Source organism: Leptonychotes weddellii, chromosome 8 (assembly GCF_054177405.1).
Source record: "Leptonychotes weddellii isolate Sample4059 chromosome 8, ASM5417740v2, whole genome shotgun sequence".
Taxonomy (NCBI): Eukaryota; Metazoa; Chordata; class Mammalia; order Carnivora; family Phocidae; genus Leptonychotes; species Leptonychotes weddellii.
In genome coordinates, this window is record NC_138376.1 from 85411999 (window position 1) to 85435333 (window position 23335).

General features: G+C 40.4%; 1 protein-coding gene and 1 long non-coding RNA gene across 2 annotated transcripts in view; both read right to left on the reverse strand.

Annotated features, from left to right (window-relative positions):
- Nucleotides 1-23335, reverse strand: part of LAMA4 (laminin subunit alpha 4) — a 131027-nt gene that overhangs the window by 98626 nt on the left and 9066 nt on the right. The window lies entirely within an intron of this gene.
- Nucleotides 645-23335, reverse strand: part of LOC145723081 (uncharacterized) — a 31078-nt gene continuing 8387 nt past the window's right edge. Inside the window, exon 2 of the long non-coding RNA XR_014147904.1 lies at nucleotides 645-22992. This is a non-coding gene — a long non-coding RNA (uncharacterized LOC145723081). The remainder of the gene's footprint in view (nucleotides 22993-23335) is intronic.

A 23335-nucleotide genomic window follows, 5' to 3' on the forward strand; every position in this document is an offset into this window, starting at 1 on the left:
AAACCTGGCCAACTTCTTTCCTGTTGGGCTTTGTACACCTGAAAGATTATATTTTCTAATTCATCTGTCCAGAGGGGAGCTGCCATTTTTAAATTTGTGTAAAGGCACCATTCAGGTTAATGGAAGCCTTGGGCATGGGATATCTTGGACCCTCTGTGTTGCAGAACCTTAGAGGATTTCTCAGAGTGGCAAATAATTAAGGCGTTCAAGAGAAGTTTGAGTATCCTCAAGGAAGAGCTATATCAGGTTGTTCCTCTTATGTAGAAATGTTTTGTCATGGCTCCAGAACGTTTTGTTAATTTTTCCTAAATCTCTTCTTGAAATTCTATAGGAACTGGCAAAACTGACCTTTGTTATAATATTAAAAGGCAGATAATTTCAGGAATGAAAGCAGAGTTATTTTTAGTTTTGTTCCTGGTTAGCAATCTCTTGGCTTAGTGATTCTAAGACCTGTGTTATTTAGAGACTTTGAAAGCTGAGTGGTCTTCCCACAGAGAAAATTAATGCCCGCCTGGTTTCTTTTGGAATATTCTCCACAATTTATTAAACGAAGATGGTGTTTATGTTTATATATGTGTGTGTGTGAGCAAGAGAGGTGTTACAATCAATTTTTAGATGACATTGAACACTTTTGCCCATGTGAGAAGACCTGACCTATAGCATACAACTGTATAAACACATGGGTAGCTGAACATGGGAGAGCATTCAGAGGGTTTATACTGCCTGGGATGGTGCCTAGGCCTTAAAATAACAATAATAATAATAATAATAATAATAATAATAATACAGGGCCTATGTACCAAGCGTTGTAAGTGCTTCATCCACATTATGGTATTTGCTCTTTGTAACAACTCTGTGCATCAGGTATAAGTATCTGCATTTTGGAAATGAACAAACTGCTGGTCAGAGAAGATGAAAAATGTATCCAGTGTCACACAGCTTTATAAGGAGTTCAGACAGATCTAAATTTTGTTCTTTCTCTAGTATAACATGCTATTTCTCATAAAAACAAAAAAGAGGAAGGAAGGAAGGAAGGAAGAAGAAAGGAAGGAAGGAAGAAAAGAAAGAAAGGAAGGATACAAATATATTTAATTGACCCTTTAATTAATTGAACATAAATATTGACCCTGTTTAAGTCATTGCATTGGTCATGTTGTATACCTCTCTCATTTTTGCCCACAATAGCCCTATGAAGGTAATAGCTGTCACCTACAATTTACAGATGAGTCTTTGTAGCTTATAGGGTTTGTTATGCAGACCAAGTAACACAGATGAGAAATGGTGGACCTAGGATTTAGATTCTTTGTTTGACTCCTGGGTTTGAGCTCTTAACCATCTGGTGTACTGTTAATATATATTAACCCAATCCCTTTTGTTGGACATTTAGGTTATTTCTAAATTTTTGCTGCTACAAACAGTCCAAAGCAGGCTGAAATGGATAAAAATGTAAAATCTTTCCTTTAAACTTCAGAAAAAAAGTCTTAAAAAATGGATACATGCTTAAAATATATAAAGTTATTAATATATGAAAATCATTGAATGGGACTATCTACTCTTTAAACAATTTATTTCGGCCCAGTTATCATTTTGACTAATTACTTTCCACTAAATCATCTGTAGACTTTTTACAGCTCTCCTCATTAGCTACTATATTATTACAGCTTGTCTCTTGCTTGAACACTGATTGGATTAATCAATAACATTTACTTCTGCCTTCAAAGACTAAAAGTGGAGATTGTCATTTGCTTACTTTGTTATCATCAGTATGGTGTCTGGCTCTGAGTAAAAATCAATGTGTGCACTTGGCTAATTTTACATTTATAGAAATTAAAATTAGATGGAACTTTAGGAAGAAATTGGTACGGTATACCCATATGCCACTTATATTTAAAGGAACTGGGAGTGACAGCATATGTCGATATTATTGCAGAAGGCATTATTTCCAGGGGTCATATAATCACAATATTAATTATTATACTAATTATTTCATAAGATAACAAAGTGAGACTGTTTCTTAACAAAGAGGATAGCATTTATACAGCTGATTGATAGTTTTTGTCCTCATATGAAGAAGTCCTTTGAGAACAGTGACTGAAACTAATAATATTGTCATCATCATACAGAACATTTTTTGAATTTTCTTAAGATTCTGAAGTCACGCTTTTTTGAGGTATAGTCCAGTCTGCATCCCTTGAGTGTAGTAAACTCAAGCTAAGTAATACCATTTTAGGTTAAAAATGTTCACAAAAATCTCACTGGGTTTTCCAAATATTGTCACAGAGGAGCTAATTAATTGGCCCAAAGTCACTACTGTTGCATAGATATTGAATCTCTAGAACCTTCAGAATTTCTGTTGAAAAGCCTGATAGACTAAATAATTTAAATGCTCAAATAGCATTCTCTAGGAATCTGAGGTCCCCAACCACCCATTAAAACAAACAACGGTAAAAATGGATCAAATTTAGGAGGAGTCTGAAGTTGTCATGTGAGACCCATCTTGAGATCTCTCTCAGAGAGAATCAGACCCTAATCTCCAGCTCCAACAAATGACCATGAATTAATTATAATAAAATTCCATTACAAAGAGCATACTCTACAGCCCTGTGCCTATTCCAATAACATCTAACCTATAATATAGTAGTCCCCCCGCTTATCTGTGGATGATACATTCCAAGACTTCCAGTGGATGCCTGAAATTGCAGATAGTACTGAATCCTATACGTACTATGTTTTTTCCTATACATACATACCCATGATAAAGTTTAATTTATAAATTAAGCACAGTAAGAGATTAACCACAATAATAATAAAATAGAACAATTATAACAACATACTGTAATAAAAGTTATGTGAATGTGATCTCTCTCTCTCAAAATATTTTATTGTACTGCATTCACCTGTTTTCTTTTGGATGATGTGAGATGAAAAAAAATGCCTGCTTGATGAGATGCAGTGAGGTGAATGACGTAGGCATTGGGACATAGGCATTGGGACCTGACAATACATCAGAAGGAGGATCATTTGCTTCTGGATGGAGGTTGACTTCAAGTAGCTGAAACCACGGAAAGCAAAATACTGCACAAGGACGGGGGGATCACTGTAGAAATTTGCTTTGTGTCTTCAACCAAGGATTTGCAAACATTTTACAAATATCGACTCATCTTGCTTTCTGAATTAGACTTCTAGAATTTTGATTCATCAACTTTTGCTTTAATTTACTGAGGCTCAATGTAGAAAGTATAAAAAAAAAAAACCCAAACCAAAATCTCTCTGAATTCATTCACTTGTGTCCAAAGTCATTGCTACCTCCCAAATTAGTATTCTTCACATTTAACAGCCCACATCCAATTCTCTTTCTGCTTAGGTTTTTGTATGTATATAATGAATCTACTTTTCTCCTTGTTTCCAGGCAACAATGATTTTAGCTCTAGTTTTAGTTTTAGAGAATTTCATTTTTTAAAGTGAATAATAAAAGTCACCTTAAGATTGAATATTATGCTCACTTAAAAGCTAAACCTTTGTGCCTTTACACTGAGTCTGTGGGTCTTGCACAATGCTGACTTCCATCTGCTTAAAACTTGGGCAGACCTAAGAATCAGTATTCAGAGGCTTTTAATAGGGACCAACGGTTCAATTTGATGTATTTAAAAATATCAATGCAGCCTTTGCTGGGGAGGAGTGACTTCTGAGAACATATGAATTTATGACATGGGTAGACATCTCACAGGCTATTTTTTTCTGTGTCTATAAAAATAAAAGATAAAGTATCTGGGATGGAAAGCAGTCCTGAATTAAGCTATTGGTAACATTTGACTCTATTTTTTCAGGGAGGGCTTAACACATCCTGTTTGTTCGTATACGAAGCTACGTCAAAGTGCCAAAATAAGTTAAAGGCACTATGCAATGTGTAACAGTTAGCAAGAAGTTGACTGCTTGATTGATTTTACTTGAATGTGGACAGAATTACCCCATGGATCCACCCTTGGGTCTCTTTAAGCTCTTGTTTGCATAACTGAAATTCCCTACATTTCAATAGGTGAAGTTAATTTTTAGATTTTGACAGTGATTTCACCATAGCTTGATTAGGAAAGTAGTTTCAAAATTCTTCAGAGGTTTACCCAGTTGAAGGTATTTCTTCTTATAGTTGGCATAAGAAAGCTAGGGCATCACTAAACACAAACTGGGGTGCTAGTTTCTCCTAGTTGGCTCTTGGAGCTATGGTTGTGCTTATTGCTTAGGACCCGTGTCTGCCATGCCTTGGCCAGCATGCCAAACACTCCAGCTCTCAATATAATCACCAGTGAAACAGAGACAAGGATTTAGGTTCCGAGGAATTCTGAGAAGCACAGAGCTGTCTTGACCAGAGTTAAGGCAGGTCCTTTAATTCTGTAAAGTGGAGATGTATTTATCACGCTATTTATGTTGCATCAGCGTGGCTCTTCCTCAGCACTTTTTATGGGCTTCTTGAGTATTCCCCTGGGCAGGGAAATCAGTGCTCCAACCCAAAGATCTCAAATAACTATTCACACACCCTTGTACTCCATCAAATGTTATTCGGACTGGACATACTAACAGACTCGGGCTGTGATGAAGTACTTCTCACCCTTGGCTCTCTCTAGTTGTGTAACTAAAAGGATCAAACGAGAAAGGTTAGAGTCCTAAAGCCATAAAGGTTTTCTTTTTGAAGTGTTGGATTTGGGCATGATTATGTTCATTAATACTGATGAAAATTTCTTTAATTGTCTCCTTGAAAAGTTACTTTAAATACTTTGTAAGTTGCTCATTTGTAGTAGCGAGTGCGCTTATATAACATAATGGGGCATTAGCGGTGCCTTTTTGCCTTTGATTTTCTTGAAAAAATCTGCTAACATCTGGCTTTTCTGCTTTGGGTCCTCGTCACATCATCTCATGTAACTTGTTCTTTTCACTCCCCACCTTCCAAGCCACGGTTACACAACATAGCCTTGGCCAGATTTTTTTTTTTTTTTAATATCTCAGAACTGACTCAGTTTAATTTACTGGGGCAAATGCCATGGACACATTTCCAAGAAAGGAAGAGATGTGGTGTAGAAGGGCTAGAAGAACAAGCAGAGAGGAATGACTTCAGAGTTACAGGCATTTGGGGGATTTTTACATGACTCCTTCACCACTTGGCAGGAATCAGTGTTGTGAGATGACAGACATTTCTGTCATCTTCCACTGGGTTTTTATGAATAATAACAGCTAATATTTATTGACGGACACCAGGCACGGAGTTAAGTGCTTTTTATAGGCATTCCAATTTGGTCATCACCCTTTAATGGCCCCACGGTCTTGCAAATGTCTGACTAAATTGCCTTTTCTTTTCACAAGGATTCGGGAGGCTTAATTGTCTATAAACTTACAGTGGCTTCCTTTCAGTGAGCCCAGGGAAGGTGGTAGTGCTTCCTTGGGCAGGATGACTGGTCGGGATGTTCCATCAGTTTCCTTTGCTAATAAATGTGCCTTTTCTGTCGTGAAGTCCTCCCAGTTCTTCAGTGCTACCCTTACCCTGGATGGCTCAAGACGAAAAGCACAAAGGGACTGGCAGTCCTGTTTTTCTCTCCCTATGCTCTTCCTCATGGGTTTATGCATCACTGCAGAAATGCTACTGTGAATTAGTAGGAAAGGAGAAATACATCCCCAAACCTCTACTGTACCCATTTATTCTCAGTAGATAATCTTGTCTCCTCTTTTAATGAGAAAATGGAGGTCATTGGGTGGAAAAATCTCATACTATTGTTCTTCTCCTCAAAATTCATCTTAATCTTTTTTTTTTAAGATTTTATTTATTTATTTGAAAGAGAGAGCACATGGTGGGGAGGGGCAGAGGGAGAAGCAGTCTCCCTGCTGAGCAGGGAGCTTGATGCAGGGCTCATTCTAGGACCCTGGGATCATGACCTGAGCCGAAGGCAGATGCTTAACCAACTGAGCCACCCAGACGCCCCTCATCTTAATCTTGACTCATTCTAATTTCCTCTGCTCATCTCAGAGGAGATGGCACTCCTCATATTAGAAGAGATTAGCCCTCTCTCGGTGCTCTGGGACCCATACACCTGACCCTGTGCCATCACCTGGCCTCCTTCTCTCACACACCATCCAGCAATTTGCATCCACAGGGTGAGGAGAGGCAGAGCATAATTAGGTCCTGGGTCCTGTGTTGGATGAGCTGTGACTTCTTCCTTGGGGCTCAGATTCTAAGAACACCTTCCCTCAGCTCTACCTCCTTTTCATTCTCCTCCTCTTTTGCTTAGCCAACCTTCACGAGTGAGAGAATTCAATCACACTGGCTCTGCTTTCTTCATTCCAACCCATGCCTCTATCCATTGCCTGGCTTCTGTCTCCATTGTGTCACTGAAGTGCTGCCAGAGGACCCAGCGCAGAGCTGATAAAGCTGTTGGGTGATGTCTTTGTGGCTTTGCTTTTCCAGTCTTGTTCTCATTCTAGTACTTAACATGGTTGAAATTCCCTCCTTGAAATTCTCTCTTCTCTTGGTTTCCAGGACAACTCTGCCTTCAGGTTTTTCTCCTGCTTATCTTTCTCAGTATCTTGGGGGGTTTGGGGGAGTGGCAGGAGGGGAGGGCTGTTCATCTTCATCTGCTGCCTCCACACTGTTGATGTTCTCCAGGATCACCTCCTTATAGCTCTTTTCTATCGACACACTTTGTGATGTCATTTGGCAGTAATGTAAGTTTTGGAAATGCTTCCATAAGAATGAACTCGGCAAAAATCAGAAAATGGTTTGCACACAGAATAACATTTAAGTACCCAAGTTCTGTCTCTTCCTTTTCACAATCCCTGTGCTATCATTGTTTATCTCAAATCCATTGCTTAAATGGAGACGGATGGAGTGCCACAGAGCTTAGAGTCTCAAGTCAGAAAGGGCCTTACACAATTCTGAACTGTTATAAACTTACTCTCTAAACGAATACCTCCATCTGTTCTAGGGGGGCTGTAGGACTGGAAGTTCCCCGAATTAATTTCTGTGTAGAATGCAATGTTTATTAAAGGTTAAGTAATTGGAATGTGCTAATTTGAAGCTGACATATTTGTTATATTATTTAAACTCAACAGTAACCGCAGCAACTGTGTAGAACTTAGACAACAAAAGATTTTTTAAGGGAGGAGAATTTTCTCATTGACATTGTTTAGAAATGCTGGCACATGAGGATAATAAAAAGCAGACTGTGGTTCAGCAAGTTTTATTATTGTTTTAAAATTCTCTCTACACAAAGTGCCTCTCATTCCCTCCACCTGGGTTAGACTTTTCCCCCGTCCAGCCACCCTTTGTACGCTGGACCTCATAGAGTTTATACTCTACCTCTGAGATGCTAACCAAGATGAATCTTCCCCCTTGTTCCCACTACCACTATTTAGTTCAGGATTTTGGCATTTCTCTTCTGGATTATCATAATTATCTCCACCCTACTCTCTGGGTCACCAGAACTTCTCCCTTCCAGTTCATTCTTTATTACCAGAATTAAATTTAAGAAAACTTACAATATGACTTGTTTACTTCAAAACTCCCAGTGGCTCTTCATTCATTGCCCACATGAGTACATAAAATTCTTTAGCATGATGTACAAGGCTCCTTTTTCATACTCCAACCCCAACCTGTCCTTTAGAGTCACCTTAAACTCTGTTCCCTCTGCTCTACTTAAACCATGGATTTCCTTCCTTCCCCCCAATATTCTTTTGACTACCTTGACTTTGCCACAAGAGGCTTGCGGTGTCTTTCTCCCTTCCATCACTTATGAATGCTTTCCTTCATCTCAGACCCAGTTGCTTTTCCTCTGTGTTCCCATGCCACTCTGCACATATCTCATTAGAGCACATGGAACATGCTCTTACAGTTTTTAATTTGCACTCCTGCCTCTCTGAAATCACTGTGAGCTCTTTGAGAACAGGAATAGTGACTTGTTCATCTTTGGATCTTCATCACCTATCAGAGTCATTAGCAAATAGCAAGTAGATTTTGAAAATATGTTAGTTGAAAAAAGTAGATTTGAATCTGTAAAGAATGAACCAAATGAGGGCATATGGTGTAGAAATTTTGGAGGGCATTTGGACAAATCTCACAAGTGAAGATCTTCAATCATGAATGAATCTTTTAAATATAATATTGAGGGTAAAAAGCCAGCTGCAGAACAGAAACACTACATTTATACGGCATTTAGAAACATGCAAAATAATATTATACTGTACATTATGTAGGGACACCCACATATAAAGAAAAGTATAAGATACGAATGGGAATCTAAGAAATCAGGCTGTTTAAGGGTAAAAGAGGGGAATGGGATTGAGGAAGGAGATATATATAGGCAATATTTTATTTCTTAAGCTCTATGGAGGGCACACAAATGCTCATGAAAGAAAAAAAATGAAAGAAAAACAAAAGATCCCACTAGGTTGGCTGGATATTGGATTTCCATGTCTAGACCTGGTGAGGTCTCTAAAACATCATCTCTGGGAAGTGACTAATGTGGTCTTGACAATAGATTCAGATGCTTGTGTATAATTTCCCTAACTTCCTTGTTATTCACTATGTACCGTGATCATTATACAGAGTTAAAAAAATAAGCACAAGAACATTCCTTTCCTAATTTGTTCTTCCTTTGTTTTTCATCTTACAGCTAGCAGCTACATCATCCCATGGGAAAGCCCTTCCCATGTCTATAAGTCTCTCTTAGTTAAAGCATATATCAGCTTTTAGGTTTTTCTAAAAATATTTAAAAGACTACTTAATTTGATTTCCACTAATTTATTCCAGTAGTTACATGTCCTGTGCTACCTGTGCAATCTGGAGTACTTTTTGAGGGCTTATTTATTCTAGTTGGGATGTACTAATTTCAGGCAGAGGTAAATTCTCGGAATAATGCACAATACTCCCATTTTCCAATGACTGAGAAACTAAATTTTAAAATTCAAGTAAGAGAATTTATAGGCTAGTTTTCTATTCTAAAAGGGGAGCTGGGGTCCAAATCCAGAGAACCCTGTCTCCTCAGGGACCAAGACAGCTAATAAGTGGGAGTCCCACCCACCTCTGGCTTTAGATTGGCAGAACATGACAGAGTGACCCACAAGCTGAGGCTAAAGGTTGGCTCCTCCAGCTGGCTTGGAGTTGAAAAGGGGAATAGGGAAAGATTGAGCAATGATTCAAACCAAATGAAGTGGAATTGTGAAATTTAAGATCATGCTCTCAGAGTTTGCTAAATTTTTTTGGTATAATCTCTTCTTTATTATTCCTTTACATGAAAGTCAAATAGTTTGTGAATTAAAACAGCTAATTGCAGCAGATGCTTTTGGAAAGTGTTCCCCCACCAGAAAGGAAATAGAAAAAGCCATGAATTTCAAAAGAGAGCTTGTCCATTGATATAGTCAGTCAGTCAGGGGCCCAACGGGAAACAGAATTCACCTTAGGGGTTCAAGTGAAGTGTGGGGAAGTTAAGGCACAAGGAATGGAGAAGCAATGGGAACACAAATCTATCACCTCTAGGGCCCAAGGAGTCAAAAAGAGTTGTTACACTAACCCAGGTGGGGGCCAGAGCTATGGCTAGGCCACCATGAAAACCAATGTCTTGCAGGGGCCGCAGCTTCTGCCCGGGAGGCAGTGCCTAAGGCAGAGAGGGAACATGGCAGAACTACCCCACCTGTCCCTTCTGTTTTCTAGTTCAGTGAGGGAGCATGAGTAGTGCAGTCTGCAAGGCTCAGCAAGGCTTGGCCTCTGCAGGCAGCGTGAGGCAGGCAGGCAGGGGCCAAGCTAGGATCTGGAGGGGAGTGGAGGAGAGCAGGTGCGGAGTAACCAGCCCACCATCACCCCCAGGAGTATGGCAGGAGAAGGTACTCAAGCAATGGTAGGAAATAATTGACCTACCAGCTCTTTATCTGGGGACCATTTAATGGTCCAGCACATGTGTGAAATGATACCTGGTTGACTTTCTTTTTCAGCCAGTCCTAGGCCAAGGCCTCTTTCAAATATCCAAGTTGTTTTTACCAAATATTTAAAGGCTCATTAAAAAAATGTTAATTGACCAATTAGGATGGTTTTAAAACCCTGAAACAGAAGGAAACTCAGCTTTTGTTAGAAAATTATTAAATGTGATACTGGAAATTACCGTGACTGTGTGAACTTAGCTAAAATTAGGCCAGAAGTTTAAGATTATTTATATCCAGTTGTTTTTAATCACACCTGCCTCATGGCCCCCTCCTCACTGTCTTTGTTGGTGGGGAGCCGTGTGTCTCCTTCCTAGATAGCACTGTTCCTCAGCCTTCCTCGGCCATTGCCTCTGAGAACAGGCAAAACTATGATAACACTGATTATCTCCTCCAACATCCTGAGCTCCACTTTCCATTTCATAAAAATTGAATCAGCTGTTAGGAGACAACTATTCTTTGTTGAAGGGGAAAGGTCGTTTTAGCTATAATTATTCTAAACATTAATGTGGTAGTGACAACAGATTTTTAAGTAGTCCCAGTAGGGGCCATAGTCAAGAAAAAGCATGGATGCAAATGCCTCTTACAAGATACTAGTTTTGGGATAGCTAGTAACAGACTGAAAAGAGCTAACAAATTGAATTCTATCCACCTGGGGATTGAAACTGCACTATCTAAAGATAGACTGCACTTCACATATTCAGACCCCTTCTATCATAATTTATAACAATCTGGGAAAAGTGACATTTCCCCCCTGTTCAGTCACTGGAGCACATTTCCAGGAAATCCAAATAGATAAGAGTTTGTATTCAAAGGTAGGATCCTTTTCAAGTAGTCGATTTTGATAGGTTTCTCAATATAATTGCAGTGAATCAATTGTTCAATGAGGAAATGAAGAACATTTCATAGGCAGGGGGAAGTTCCCTCAAATGTGTTCTCATTTCTTTCTTATTCTTCCAACAGCTTACAAATTCTCTTTCTCTCTCTACATACAAATATGTACCTTTAGGTAATCTTTCTTTAGATTTTGCACACCCAGTTGTCAGAATATGATGAAAATCTACTCTTTGTCATTTTTAGAAATGCACACACGTGTATTCATTTGTTAACTCTGCATCTGGCAGCTGTTAAGGAAGTATTCGTTGAGTGAGTGCGTCAATTTCTCCTCCAAATACGCTTGCATGTAGGGTACCCCTAGCTTCTAGACCTTGCTGATTGACCTCCCATGTGCACTGATGTGATACACTACCATCTACTCCTTACAGCAGCCATAATTCCCTATAGTCACGGCCTTGGGAGACAACTTGGAGGAGCGGAAAGCATAAGATCATCTGGATTCCAGTTCCAGTCCTACCACCCAGGCTATTTAATGCGAGGTCTCAGTTTCCCTTTCTGAAAAATGGATAATATTAGCTCCTAGAGTAGCTGTGAGGATTAACTAATATTGTGCATTTAGAGTCCAACAGAAGGGCATGCGAGGGGTTCAACAGCTAGTAGCTTCCTCCTTTCCTTTTAGACATGTCTGTGCGACGATGATCTGTTTTAACTGGCAGCCCCGCAGGAGGCCATCACTCTTTATGGCACGCAGCTCAGCAGCAACACTCGAAGTTACCAGTTCACTGTCTTTCCTCCCCAGAAGACTGAACTCCCCAAGAACAGAAACTGGATTTGTCTGATTTGTCACTGTATCTTCAGTGCCTTGCATAGCAGGTGCTTAATACATATGTACTGAACGTATCTTGATGTTACAGAATCACAGGACTCAAGAGCTGGTGAGGATCTTAGTGATTACCTTGTCTTACCTCTCATTTTAAATGTGGGAAAACTGAGATCTAGGGAAGTAAGGGACTTATCAGAAGTTGTTTGCCTAGAGCATGTTAATGCAACCCTCAGTGCTCCTTTGGCTAAAACACACTTCTTGTCGATGATGAAGAAAATGATACTGAGAATTGCAGGGAGTATTGCGGAGGCTCACGTCCCTTCTGGGGGCTGCAGGAAAGCCCACACTGTCCTCCTCTGCCTTTCACAGGTAATCTTGGGATAAAAATCAACTCTGGTCATGGTTATCAGATCTGTCAAGAATCTCATTTAAGTTATTCCACTATCTTCTTGTTTCACAGGTGAATGCCAAAGTCATCAAAACATCTTCATACCACTCCCCAGGCAGGGCGGGTGAAGGGCTTGGGGTGGGGTGGGGTGGGATGGAGAAGTGGGAGCAGGTGATGGGAGAGGATGCTTTTAAGCCTTTTTCAGGTTTGCTTTGCGTGTGGTGCTCAGTCAAGATAGGAAACATTGCCCGTCAGCCCTCTGTAATGACTTGATTTGGCATATGGCAATTATTATTAATTTAAATATAGTACCTTGTAGCTGGTGTTTCAATTTTTAACAGTTTCTACATAGTGCAGATAGAAATGGACTATGAGGCAAATAGTGTAGATTATTCGTTAGACAAGTCAACTCTTTTAACCCTTGTTAGAAACTGGTTGTATGACATCCAGCTGTGTCCTTGACACCTCTCTTGTTCCATTTGAGGGATCTGACAATGGACCTTGGGAAAGGATGCCCCTTTGTGTAATATACATCAGCATGTGTGCAGGTGTTTCCCCTTATGAATCAGAAGCAGATGTCTGGTTAGGCAGAATGTATGGCAGGTTGATACGTCTGGCCCCAACTAACAGGAAGACTATGACCCATAAATTGTACTAATAAAATACTGTCACTATAATTTTGACAGAACCATGAGACCAACACCTTTGTGCATCAACACTGAAGGAGGCTAAATCCCACAGAGGGCTTGGAATGGGCTCAAAATCTAGGATTGTTTGTTGAACCTACACAATGCCATTGATATATTTTATGAAACAAATTTTAGGAGACAAAGGACAATGAGACTCTACCCGCAAGTGTTCTTATTTGTAAATTTGTAAAATGTGAGTAGTAGAATTCATGAAACAAACATTTTACGTCTCTGCTATGTGTCAAGCACCTAAAAGGCTCAGAAGAATGAATCTTCAAGGCAAGATCAAAGTCTGTTCAGGGACTTTGATGACAGGGCCATTTTCAAACAGTTCATAAATAAACAAATATATCAAACACCAAGTGCTTATAGAAAGCATGGGAAAGGAACATTTAGAACATACTGAACATTTAGCTCCATGTTGTAGGGAGTTAATTTAAAAAGAAACAAAACAAAAAACTTTTCCAACAAATGGTAAATCTATACTAACAAAATTTTAACTATAATATCATGAACTGTCCATAAACTACTTCAATTCTTTTTAGAACATGAATGATACTCAAAATTGGTATAGAATTTCCACTCTTTTCATGTTATTTGGGATTGTTTCCTATGATTTTTTTGTCCCCAACTTCCCTCCCCTAAACATTTTATTTTGTAATTTGGGCAAAACACTGCCTAATTTAAAACTTTACTTTATTCAAGTTTACATTTATAAATGACACAAATAATCTGCACATTTCTTTTTAGTAAAAAATTTGAGGATAGTTCCAGAATCACTTTACAATCTGATATTATCTGTAGCGTTTAAAATTTGGCCCCAAATAACGACTGTAATCCTGATAACTACTCTGTTCGAGCACAGTTATAAAAGTGAAGGTAAAGTATACGAACTACCGTGAAAAGAAAAGGACGGCAAAGGAGCAGGCGATGCCTTGAATGCTACAAATCTGTTCTGTGAGCAGCCACGCTCATGACAACAGAATAATACACTTTTATGAGAGGAAATAGAGGGGGAAGGCTGAGCATGTTTGATTTAAAGTAATTCTGTTATCTATCATTTGAGGGGGAAAAATTGTGCTGATTTTAAAACAATACTTTAGTTACAGATGTTTCCAGACCCCTTCCCTGATCCAAGGAAACAAAATACCATTCAGCAACAAGCCCAGATTTAGAGATGGGGCTTGTTCCAATATAAACATTTCTTCACTAGACCTTCTCTATGAAAATGCATAGTCAATTTTTCCATATACAGTGGGAAAGACAAAGCTTTTAGCTTAAAAGGCATTCTCCCCCGCAGTGCAGAGCTCCTGGAATGAATAGCCTAGGGACACCATGGTTCACTATTGATGTCAAGCTGAATGCCAATTTGGCCATCAGGATTATAGACTGAATTATGTCAGAATGTACACATGCCACAAACAAAAGACTCAGCACTGTTTTGGCTTTCAGCATTTGGTACGGTCATTTATTCTTTTTGTCTTTATTATTCATTTTGTCTTTTTGTTTCATGTACCACTGTTCACCTGGGGCCCAGTTTAGGATGTGGCACAAAGCAGGCTTTTAAGAGTAAATGAGGGATGCATAAACTTTTTTTTTTTTTTAAGCACTTCATACTGAAGGCACTTGGCTGGGCAATTTGGGGATCAGAAGATGAATCACAGACACTGCTGGCCTCCAGGGGTTTCATGGGGGCATATGTATCTTACCATAAGGTAGGGCAGAACGTGCTAAGAATCATAATGTAAGAGGAGAGGTACAGAGAGATGCTGAGAGCGTGAAGAAGGAGAGATTACTTTTAACATGGGAGTGGGGGGACGTACATCAAGAATGGTTCTTCAGAGGAGGTGACTATTGTGTAGAGTTGGGTTTTGTTTTGTTTTGAAGGAGGAAAGCTAAAGCTGAAAGGCTGGAAAGCATAGAGCATATTTTAATCATTCCCCATAAGATGCAGAGGCTCAGACTTCTGTGCCTTTTATTGTTTTATTGCTCAAAGCAGACATCTTTCATCCCTGGTAATCTACCTCAATGAAGGTACCAGATGGACCTACTATTTTTCTACTTTCTGGGACATTCTTTGGAAAGATTAGCTTAATATCACGATTAAACTCAAGTGGCATCTTCAGCAACCTTCTTGCTTACACTATACTCCCACAGAGATACTTCTCTCTCTAAACATTGTAGATAATGTTGGAGGCATCCCCAAAGTAAGTGTTAAGTACGCCTAAAAGCCTCAATAATTCTTAGTACTCACCAGAACTCCAAGAGTGACTCTCATGTGGCTTTAAACTTAGGAAGCTTGGATTTGACAATAATTTCCAAGTTATAATTTATGCACAGGGACAATGTCATTAAACTATAAAAAGAGAATATTTTTATTTTATCCTTTTTCATTCTATCTAGTGAAATTTGCCCAAAGTGAGATGAGTAGAAGAATGGTGGTAGAAACACTTGGTTTTCTGGCCCTCTGAGTAGTTATAAGATTGATTTAATTTACGTAGAACCCATCAAGAATTAAAGCAAGAACCTGGTGCACTTGTTTTTCAATACTCTATTGTCAGTAGCCCAGTCTCTGAGCAGCTGAAATGGAGCAGAAAACTATCCTCATTTAAGGCCTCAACTACTATTTCAGTGTTTTTTTTTTCTTTTCTTTTTGAAGTCTGTAAATTTCTTAAGACGATTTGAACTATGCTTGAAGGAAATCTATGCTGACTCATGAACTTGTGGAGAAAGCAAATTTTCTAGTTGAATATGAGCTTATGTTAGCAGATTTAAAAAAAGGGAGAGAGATTGTAATCAAAGGAAAATCAAAACACAGTTTAGATCATCTGAGATGAAGATATAATGTCTGAAAACTAAAAAAAGTGTCCCACACTTGTTAGTTTTCAAAATAATTAAAATGGAAGAGCAGATGAAAAGATGTTCTACAGAAAAAAAACCCCACCAAAATGCTTATTTCCACTGAACATTTTGATATATTACACGTCCAAAAACACAGGAAAAATGTGCTTCATCTGCCAAAATAATCACAAATACTCTTTGAGATTAGGAAGAATCCAGTCCTTTAATAAAACCAAGAGATTTTAAACACCCTACAAAGAACATTATACTTCCCCCATAAAGATTCTTACTCTAACCTTACAAAGATGTTTGTATCTCCTTAAATACAATATTACTCTCACCATATTGAGGATCCTCCTCACATCAAATACCAGGGGAGAGGACAGGGGATGACGGTGCCTGCTATTTGGAAAATGGACCACTGAGTGGGCAGCAGTTAAGAGCTGTCCTGCCTCCCACAGACCTTCCTATTTTGCTGACCACCAGGTGCTGCCCCAACCCCTGAAATACTGGTTATTAGAGTTAGGGCACATCGGAGCAGATACTACTCATGGGACAGTCCCTGGATTTCACCAACTGCAGTTCTGCTGGGCATTGGCAGATTTTATTTGAGAAACAGGTATTAATGAAGTGAAGAGGCTAAAACTCTGAACTGTTCCAAAGCAGGCTGGGAAGGTCCCAGCGGGGTATGACTGCCTGAGTAGACCACTTTGGTGCTCTCCCACATTTCATTTTCCTCGTTAATTTCTCATGTTACTATTGTTTTGTTTCGTGACAGGGGAATTTCTTAAAGTCATGTGGAAACCTGAATGACGATCGTATTGCAGGGGAGGGATGGCAGACACGATGTGGTCTGGGAATTTTTAAAAATTAACTCTTCAATTGTTTTGCAACAAAAGGGTCATTGTTCATTTTTGAAATAGATCTTTTTTCCCTTTCTTCCTTTTAAGATCCAGAATGTGTTGTTTATTTTTTTATGACCATCAGAAAACTCTAGCCCGAAATTCTGAAATCTTCTTGCACTTGAAAGCCTTCTTTCTAAGCACAGGTGCTAACCGCAGAATTGAAGGGGTCAGTAGCCATATGGGGCCAATGCAAAAATCTCTGAAATGAAAGAAAAGGTCTGAATGATAGGGTTATAAATTAAATTCAAAACTGGGATAAGAATCATGATCAAAAGGCTAAGAGAACTTCTAATATTTTCGTACTTAAATTACTCAGGACTGAGGCATACGTGGTAGCATAAGACATAATAAGAAAGTAAACACGGATATGCCTGAGTCTGATCCAGCACGTTTCGTGTCCCAACGCACAGGTCACCAGGTGTTCCTCATCACTCTTCTTTGTCCTGGTGATGGCATCCATGCTGTGGAACAGAGCAAGAGGACTGCTCCAAGAGCCAGGGAACTTGGTTCTGGCCCCAGTTCTAGAAACCTGCTGTGGGACCTTGAGGAAGTGACTCAACTTTTGGCTCTAGTTTCCTTCTCTTTCAATGACATTGGTGGCACAATGATCCCTAGGCTCTTCCCATCTCAACAGTCTATAATTGTATAAAATTTCCTGTGGTCTCAATAACGTTACATGCTATGAGACTTTGGAAAATTCATTTGACATCTCCATGTTTCCGTAAATTAGATCAGTGACGCCTGGCCTGCCTGGTTTGTAACACAGTTGCAAGGAATAAAGATAGAAATATGCAGGAATACACCGTGTAAACCATGGAAGCTTTGTAAGTATTAACATTGTTTTTCAACTGAGTTAGTAGTCATTGGAAATTCCAATATTTGGCACTTGTGAATAACATTTGTCCAATATCAATAGATTTTTTTTTTAAGTTTATTTTGCTTAGTAATCTCTACACCGAACGTGAGACCTGAACTCATGACCCCAAGATCAAGAGTCTCATGCTCCTCTGACTGAGCCAGCCAGGTGCCCCTAATATTAATAGCTTTTTAAAAGTGGAACTCTTTCAAGCTATGGGATGAGAGCTATAGAGAGCTTTCCTTACTCATTGGAAGATCAGTTCTCCCTCGGTGTTCTGCATATATGTCATAAACAAAATAAAACAAGCTGAAGTTTGCCTTCATGACACTGTGAAATTCTTAAGGTGTCACTATTTTTAGTCAAGTGAGAAAGTAAAGTACAGTTTTTAATATTTATTTGCTCCCTTTTCATAAACATAACATTCCCGTGGAAGCATTTTGGCCTTTGGAGATAAAGGACCAGAGATGGGTCCAATACTGCGTGCAGGGAGGGAAGAGTAAGACTAAGTAAGAACCATCTTTTTTAGCTCAGAGTGTAGGTTAGAAACTGTAGTTTGGAAGAAGATGATGTTTATGGAGATGGAATAATTGGATTAAAAAAAAAAAAGCAACCAAGCAAACATCTGACCATTCCTGTGAGGATCAAAAGATACCAGTTAGCTGGTCTACTCACTACCACCCTATCCTCTTTCCAAAACTCCTTTGTTTGTTGTCCTCAGTACCCCCAGGTAATAACCGAGACAAAAGTGGAATTTCCTTATTTCCTAGGAAAGGGCCAAAAATATCATCAGACAAGGAACAGGAAGCATAAAAATAACTCTCAGAGGAGTACCAATTGTTTAGAGATTTCGAGCTCCTGTTCGGCACTGCTGGAGAGGAGCTCAGCGCATCAGGGGCTCTGCGCAAGCAGCAGGCTGGCCTGGCCCCGAGGCAGGTGTGTGCACCACCGGACGACTGCCTAGGAGGCAGGGATTGGAACAAGATTTGGGGTAACATTTCGGAGAACTGTCATGACTGGGAACATCAACGTGGGAGCCCCCAGTCAAATGATTCTCAAATGTGTTACAGTAGAGATCTTTTTGTCCCCAGTGAAATATCATGTGGAACTCATCTACGAAACAGATACAAAAAGAAGATGCTCTGGCTGAAGGAAGCAAAGCCCCAACTTCGTGCTGCTCAGCCACCGTCACCCCAAATTATACCCAAGGCATTTCGGTAAAGCCTTAGCTTGAAAGTCACTGATTTAGTAGCTCGTATGTCAAAAAGTCTCCAAAGAGATTTTCTTGCAATGATGTAATACATTTTTACAAACATCAGCAGCACCTCTGACTTCTCCCTCACCCTTGCTCTCCAAACACACAGCAAGTCCTCTTGAGAGAATCTCTGCAACGACCCCAGCATCTGTTCTGTCCTTTCCAGGCTACAGCCACCATTCCAATCCAGGCCCTTCTCCCTCTCTCCCGGATAATTACCAACGCATGACCTAGATGACTCTGATTCCAGGCTCTCTGGGGCCTCTTGTCCAAAGTATCCAATAGCCTGTTTCCACGTTGATGTTGATCTGGAAGCACAACTCTCATGGGGTTTCTTTTCTACTCTGAAGTCTTCAATGGCTCCCTGTTGTCTAGTCCCACCAGCTGGGACTATATGTCTTTCTAGAAGAAACCCATGTCTTTTGTCCTTACTCATCCTGTCCCCTCGCCTGGAATTTCCCCCAACTTTAAGACTGAACTCAAATACCAGCTCTCCCATGAAGTCACCTGGGACGCTTCTTCTATACCCTCGAAGGCTTTTTACGACACATCAGTTGTGCTGTATTACGCTGCTGGTGTACGTGTTTCCTCTCTTCGCCTGTGTTTCAATCATCTTTGTAGCATACGTGACGCTCCCTGAAGAAGCAGGAACTTTTTAAAAAATAAGAGAGTAAAGATATGGATGCTGATCGACCCAATGTCCCTGGATACCTAAGGGATAAAGGATGGCAATATAGAGCCTGGCATACTGTTTCCGTGTTTCAAAATATCTCCTTAAAATTAATTGTGACACACTCATAAGAAATGTACAGCTAAAATGAAACGTAAAATTTTTGTGTTTGTTTATGCTTTGGGCTGAAGATAGTACAAAGTGGTAACACTGATTATCTTATTTTATCAGAAGCTCTCTTTTGCAGTTATTAATTAATTTGTCCCATTAAAAATGAGTTATTGCTTAACACACTGCCTTTGGTAGGTGTTATGGACTCAGTTATGTCTCCCACCAAGCCCTGTGTTGAAGCTCTAACGCCCAATGTGACTCTGTGTAGAGGCAGGGCCCATAAGGAGGTAATAGAGGTTAACTAAGGTCGTAAGGGTAAGGCCTGACAGACTGGTGTCTTTATACAAGAGGAAGAGACACTAGAGAGCTCTCTCCCTCTCTGCACATGCACAGAATAAAGGGCAGGTGAAGACCCAGAGAGAAGATGGCCATTTGTGAGCTAGGAAGAGGGGATTCACCATAAACTGACCCTGATGGCCCCTTGATCTTGGACTTCTAACCTCCAGAACTGTGAGAAAATAAATTTCTATTATGTAAGCCTCCCAGTCCGTGGTATTTTGTTACGGCAGCCCTAGCAAACTGATACGATAGGCAACCTATTTCAAAACATGAAGCCAGAGGAATAGGAGAAATAGTAGATGTTCTTGAGCATGAAAATTTGGGGGGCCACTACTGTGGTACATTCCCTTCTCCCAGGGTACCAGTGCACTTCCTCTGACTACGAGTACAGCTCTTCTCCTAGTCCACGAGGGCAGAGACCTGGGTCTGTTCCAGATGGACCCATCAGTGGCTTGATGGTGTTTCTCAGCACTTGGCTCTTAATCCTTTTGTGCTGAATGAATAACTTCCTTTTTTTCAGACAAGCTGTTCGCTAGAAAAGGAGTTAATAGCTTATGTTTCTTTTAGGTCTGACTTGAATCTTTTCTGTTGCTAAACTCCCTTTTAATATTGCCATTTATAAAGAAAAATTTTAAAAGGTAAACTGTTTCTAAACCTTCACTTGGTTTTCCTATGATTGACATACTTCATCTAATCATTTCCTCCAAGGTCCTGCCTTTACCACATTTCGGTTTCTTGCCTTATCCTTCTATCGAGTTCTTTTCAGTCGTAGATCCTCAAGGTAAACTCAGGATCCCACTGAAATGATTAGTGCTTTGCATAGCTGGAGAAACATGAAAACATACACATTCATAAATTATGTCAATTTTTATTCCTGTTATGTCCAAAGAAGAACCTCTCATTGTTACTGAGGTGATGTCGGTTTACTCTCTAACTAAAAAAAAAAAAAAGCCAAAATATAAACATACCAGTAATTTAAATATTCTTTATAGACTTGTCAACTACTAAGACCTCTCTGGCATTCCTGGATGACACTGGGGACCCTTAGTTGAGCTACTGTCAGGCTCTCTGAGATTTAGAATCCGACATTGAAGGGTCGTTATAGGACAAAGATGATGAGCTTGGAGTCAGATTCTAAACTGTGATCTTGAATAAGTTACTCAACTTCTATGTGACTCGGTTTCCTTGTCTGTAAAATAGCACTAATGGTAGTGCCTTCCTCATTATGTTGTGAGGAATAAATGAATTAATTATACACATAAAATGTCTAAAACAATGCCTAGGACGCAGCAACTGCTGATCGAATGCTTAGGAGTTAAAGCTAAAAGGATCTTTGAAACCAGTCAGCTGGCTGTCTTGAAGGGGTTCAAAGCTGTTATAAAACAGTCCCCCTCAGGGCTGAGGTGGCATCAAGGAGATGTGGAGTCTGCCAGGAGGATGCAGATGCCCCCTCTGATGCAGGAGAGGCACAGAGCCTGACTCAAGAGCGCTTCCCTGCAGATCTCAATCCCTGTAGCGGAGGGCCAGCTTGAGCATTAGCCTTGGCAATTTTCATTTCGTGGAACTAGCTCTTCTATATCTCTGAACATCATCTTTCTAGCCTAGGACAAAGACCACACTTCTCACTCCCTGAAGACACATTATCCTGAATTAGAAAGCTTCCCTTATTAGCAAGGGGAACATTGCAATTCCACTATTTCCTGAAGAGTCTGAGCAACACCCTGTTCTCAAGCAGATGCCACAAGTAAATTCTTCCCCTTCCTCCCCTCCATTTCCCTCAAGGACAAAGAGTCTCCAGGGGTCCTGTTTCGAGGATAGGGGTGGCTGGAAGTAGGGGGAAGTAGGCAACCTTCCCTATCAGTTCATAAAAACCCCTTCCTGAGCACTTAGGCCGTGTGGGCCATGGTTTCAGCTTCTCCACATTCCCTGAAGCAGCCGTTTGCTTTGAACTTGTTTTTTATTCTATAGCGCAGCATTTCAGGCCAGGGGCTACCTGTGTGGGCCTGTGAGCCCTCTCCCTAGCCTCACACAGCCCTGAGCTGGGTTTCTATTTTAGGCCTCCCTATAATTACATGAAAAAACCTTCCCTTTTCTGGATTCCCAATTTCCTCTAAGTCCATTAAATTTCAAGCCCAGCCGCCTTTGAGAGGCTCACATATCTCCTACTCTACCGTGCATATGAACAAGCTGGGTATCTGGTGAAAATGCGGGTTCTGATTCCGGGGAGCGACTGCGAGTCTGCATCTCCAAGACCAGCCTCTGTGGTGCTCATGCTTCCTCCCTTGGGCCGAGCTTTGGGTCATGGTGATTAGACACCTGTTCCCTGTAGCTGGCAACAATCAGAGCATTCCCACGCCAGGGCCCCTCACACAGGGACGATTCTGACTTCCAGAAAGGTCCTCGAAATTATTTGCTTCCAAAGGTCGCTTTTTGCACAGTCTAGAGTAGGTTATCAAGTTAGCCTTCCTCTTTACCTTCTCACGAAGTCTCTGTTGATAGCTCTACTGTGCACATGGCAATGCAGTGACTTCAGCTGATGTCTGTAATGAATCAATAATCCATCACCGACTTTCCCTTCCTTTTGCACTGAGTGAAAATACATTCTCCTCTCTGGACCAGGTCACGTGTCCCTGAACTGTTGAGATGCGAGGACATAGGCCTCCCCTCAGTAGTTCTCCCTGCCCCTCACGTCTTCCAGTGTCATCCTTCCTGTGCTCTGTGTGGAGCTTCAGCGTAGGGTCATCCCGAAGGGTCTGGATAGGGCAGGTGGCAGTCCGCAGGAACCTAGGTGTGGGGGACCACTGGCATTCATCGGACCTTGGTATGTCACCTTGGAAAGGCTCATGACTGCGGCTGGGCCGGTGCTCTGTCCTGTGGCCACCCTCAGACCCACACCTGGAGTTGTTAGGAAGCAGGGAAAAGACCCACCAAAGCCTCCAGATCAGGACCCTGCGTTTCCCTCAAGCTCTAGGCTCCTCAGGCTTGGGGTTCTAACTAGGACAGCAATTGTGACTCTGAGTGACTCTGTTCCTTAAGCCAGCTTCCTTTCAATGAGCATAAATTTTGACCTATTTATGAGATAATTATAGAACTTTGTTGCTAGAAATAACCTTGTTTTTGTTTGCTTATTTTGTTTTATTCTTTTTAAACTGTAGAAATTAAGGACCCAGGTGGTGAAGGGATTTGCCCAGATCCCTTTAACTGGGAAAGGTGAGGTGATCTTGTTGTCAGTGGCATGGCCAAGAACCAGAATAGTTGGTTCCAGACTCACATTCCAGGGCTTGTCCCACTCCACTGAATTCCATGGGACTCTCCTGTAGACCTCATCTTAAGGATAAATAGAAACCATAAAGAGTAAAGTGATAATAGTATATTAGAAGCAAACAATTTTTCTCTTAAAGATATATATATATATATATATTATTGAAACAGTTTGAAAGAGTATAAGGCTGGAAGTCAGAAGACAGAGTGCCTGTCACTGCTGCTAATGAGTGAGCTTTGTATCCTCAACCGCCTCCTACCCCGAGACTCAGTTTCCTTGTCTACAAAATGAGAGGGTTGAATCTCTAAGCTCTCTATCTAGATCTAACGTTCTGTGATCCCTTTGATTTTACGGTTTGCACTGCAAGGTATAATAGAGTTATACATCCAATAATAACCACCCACTGGC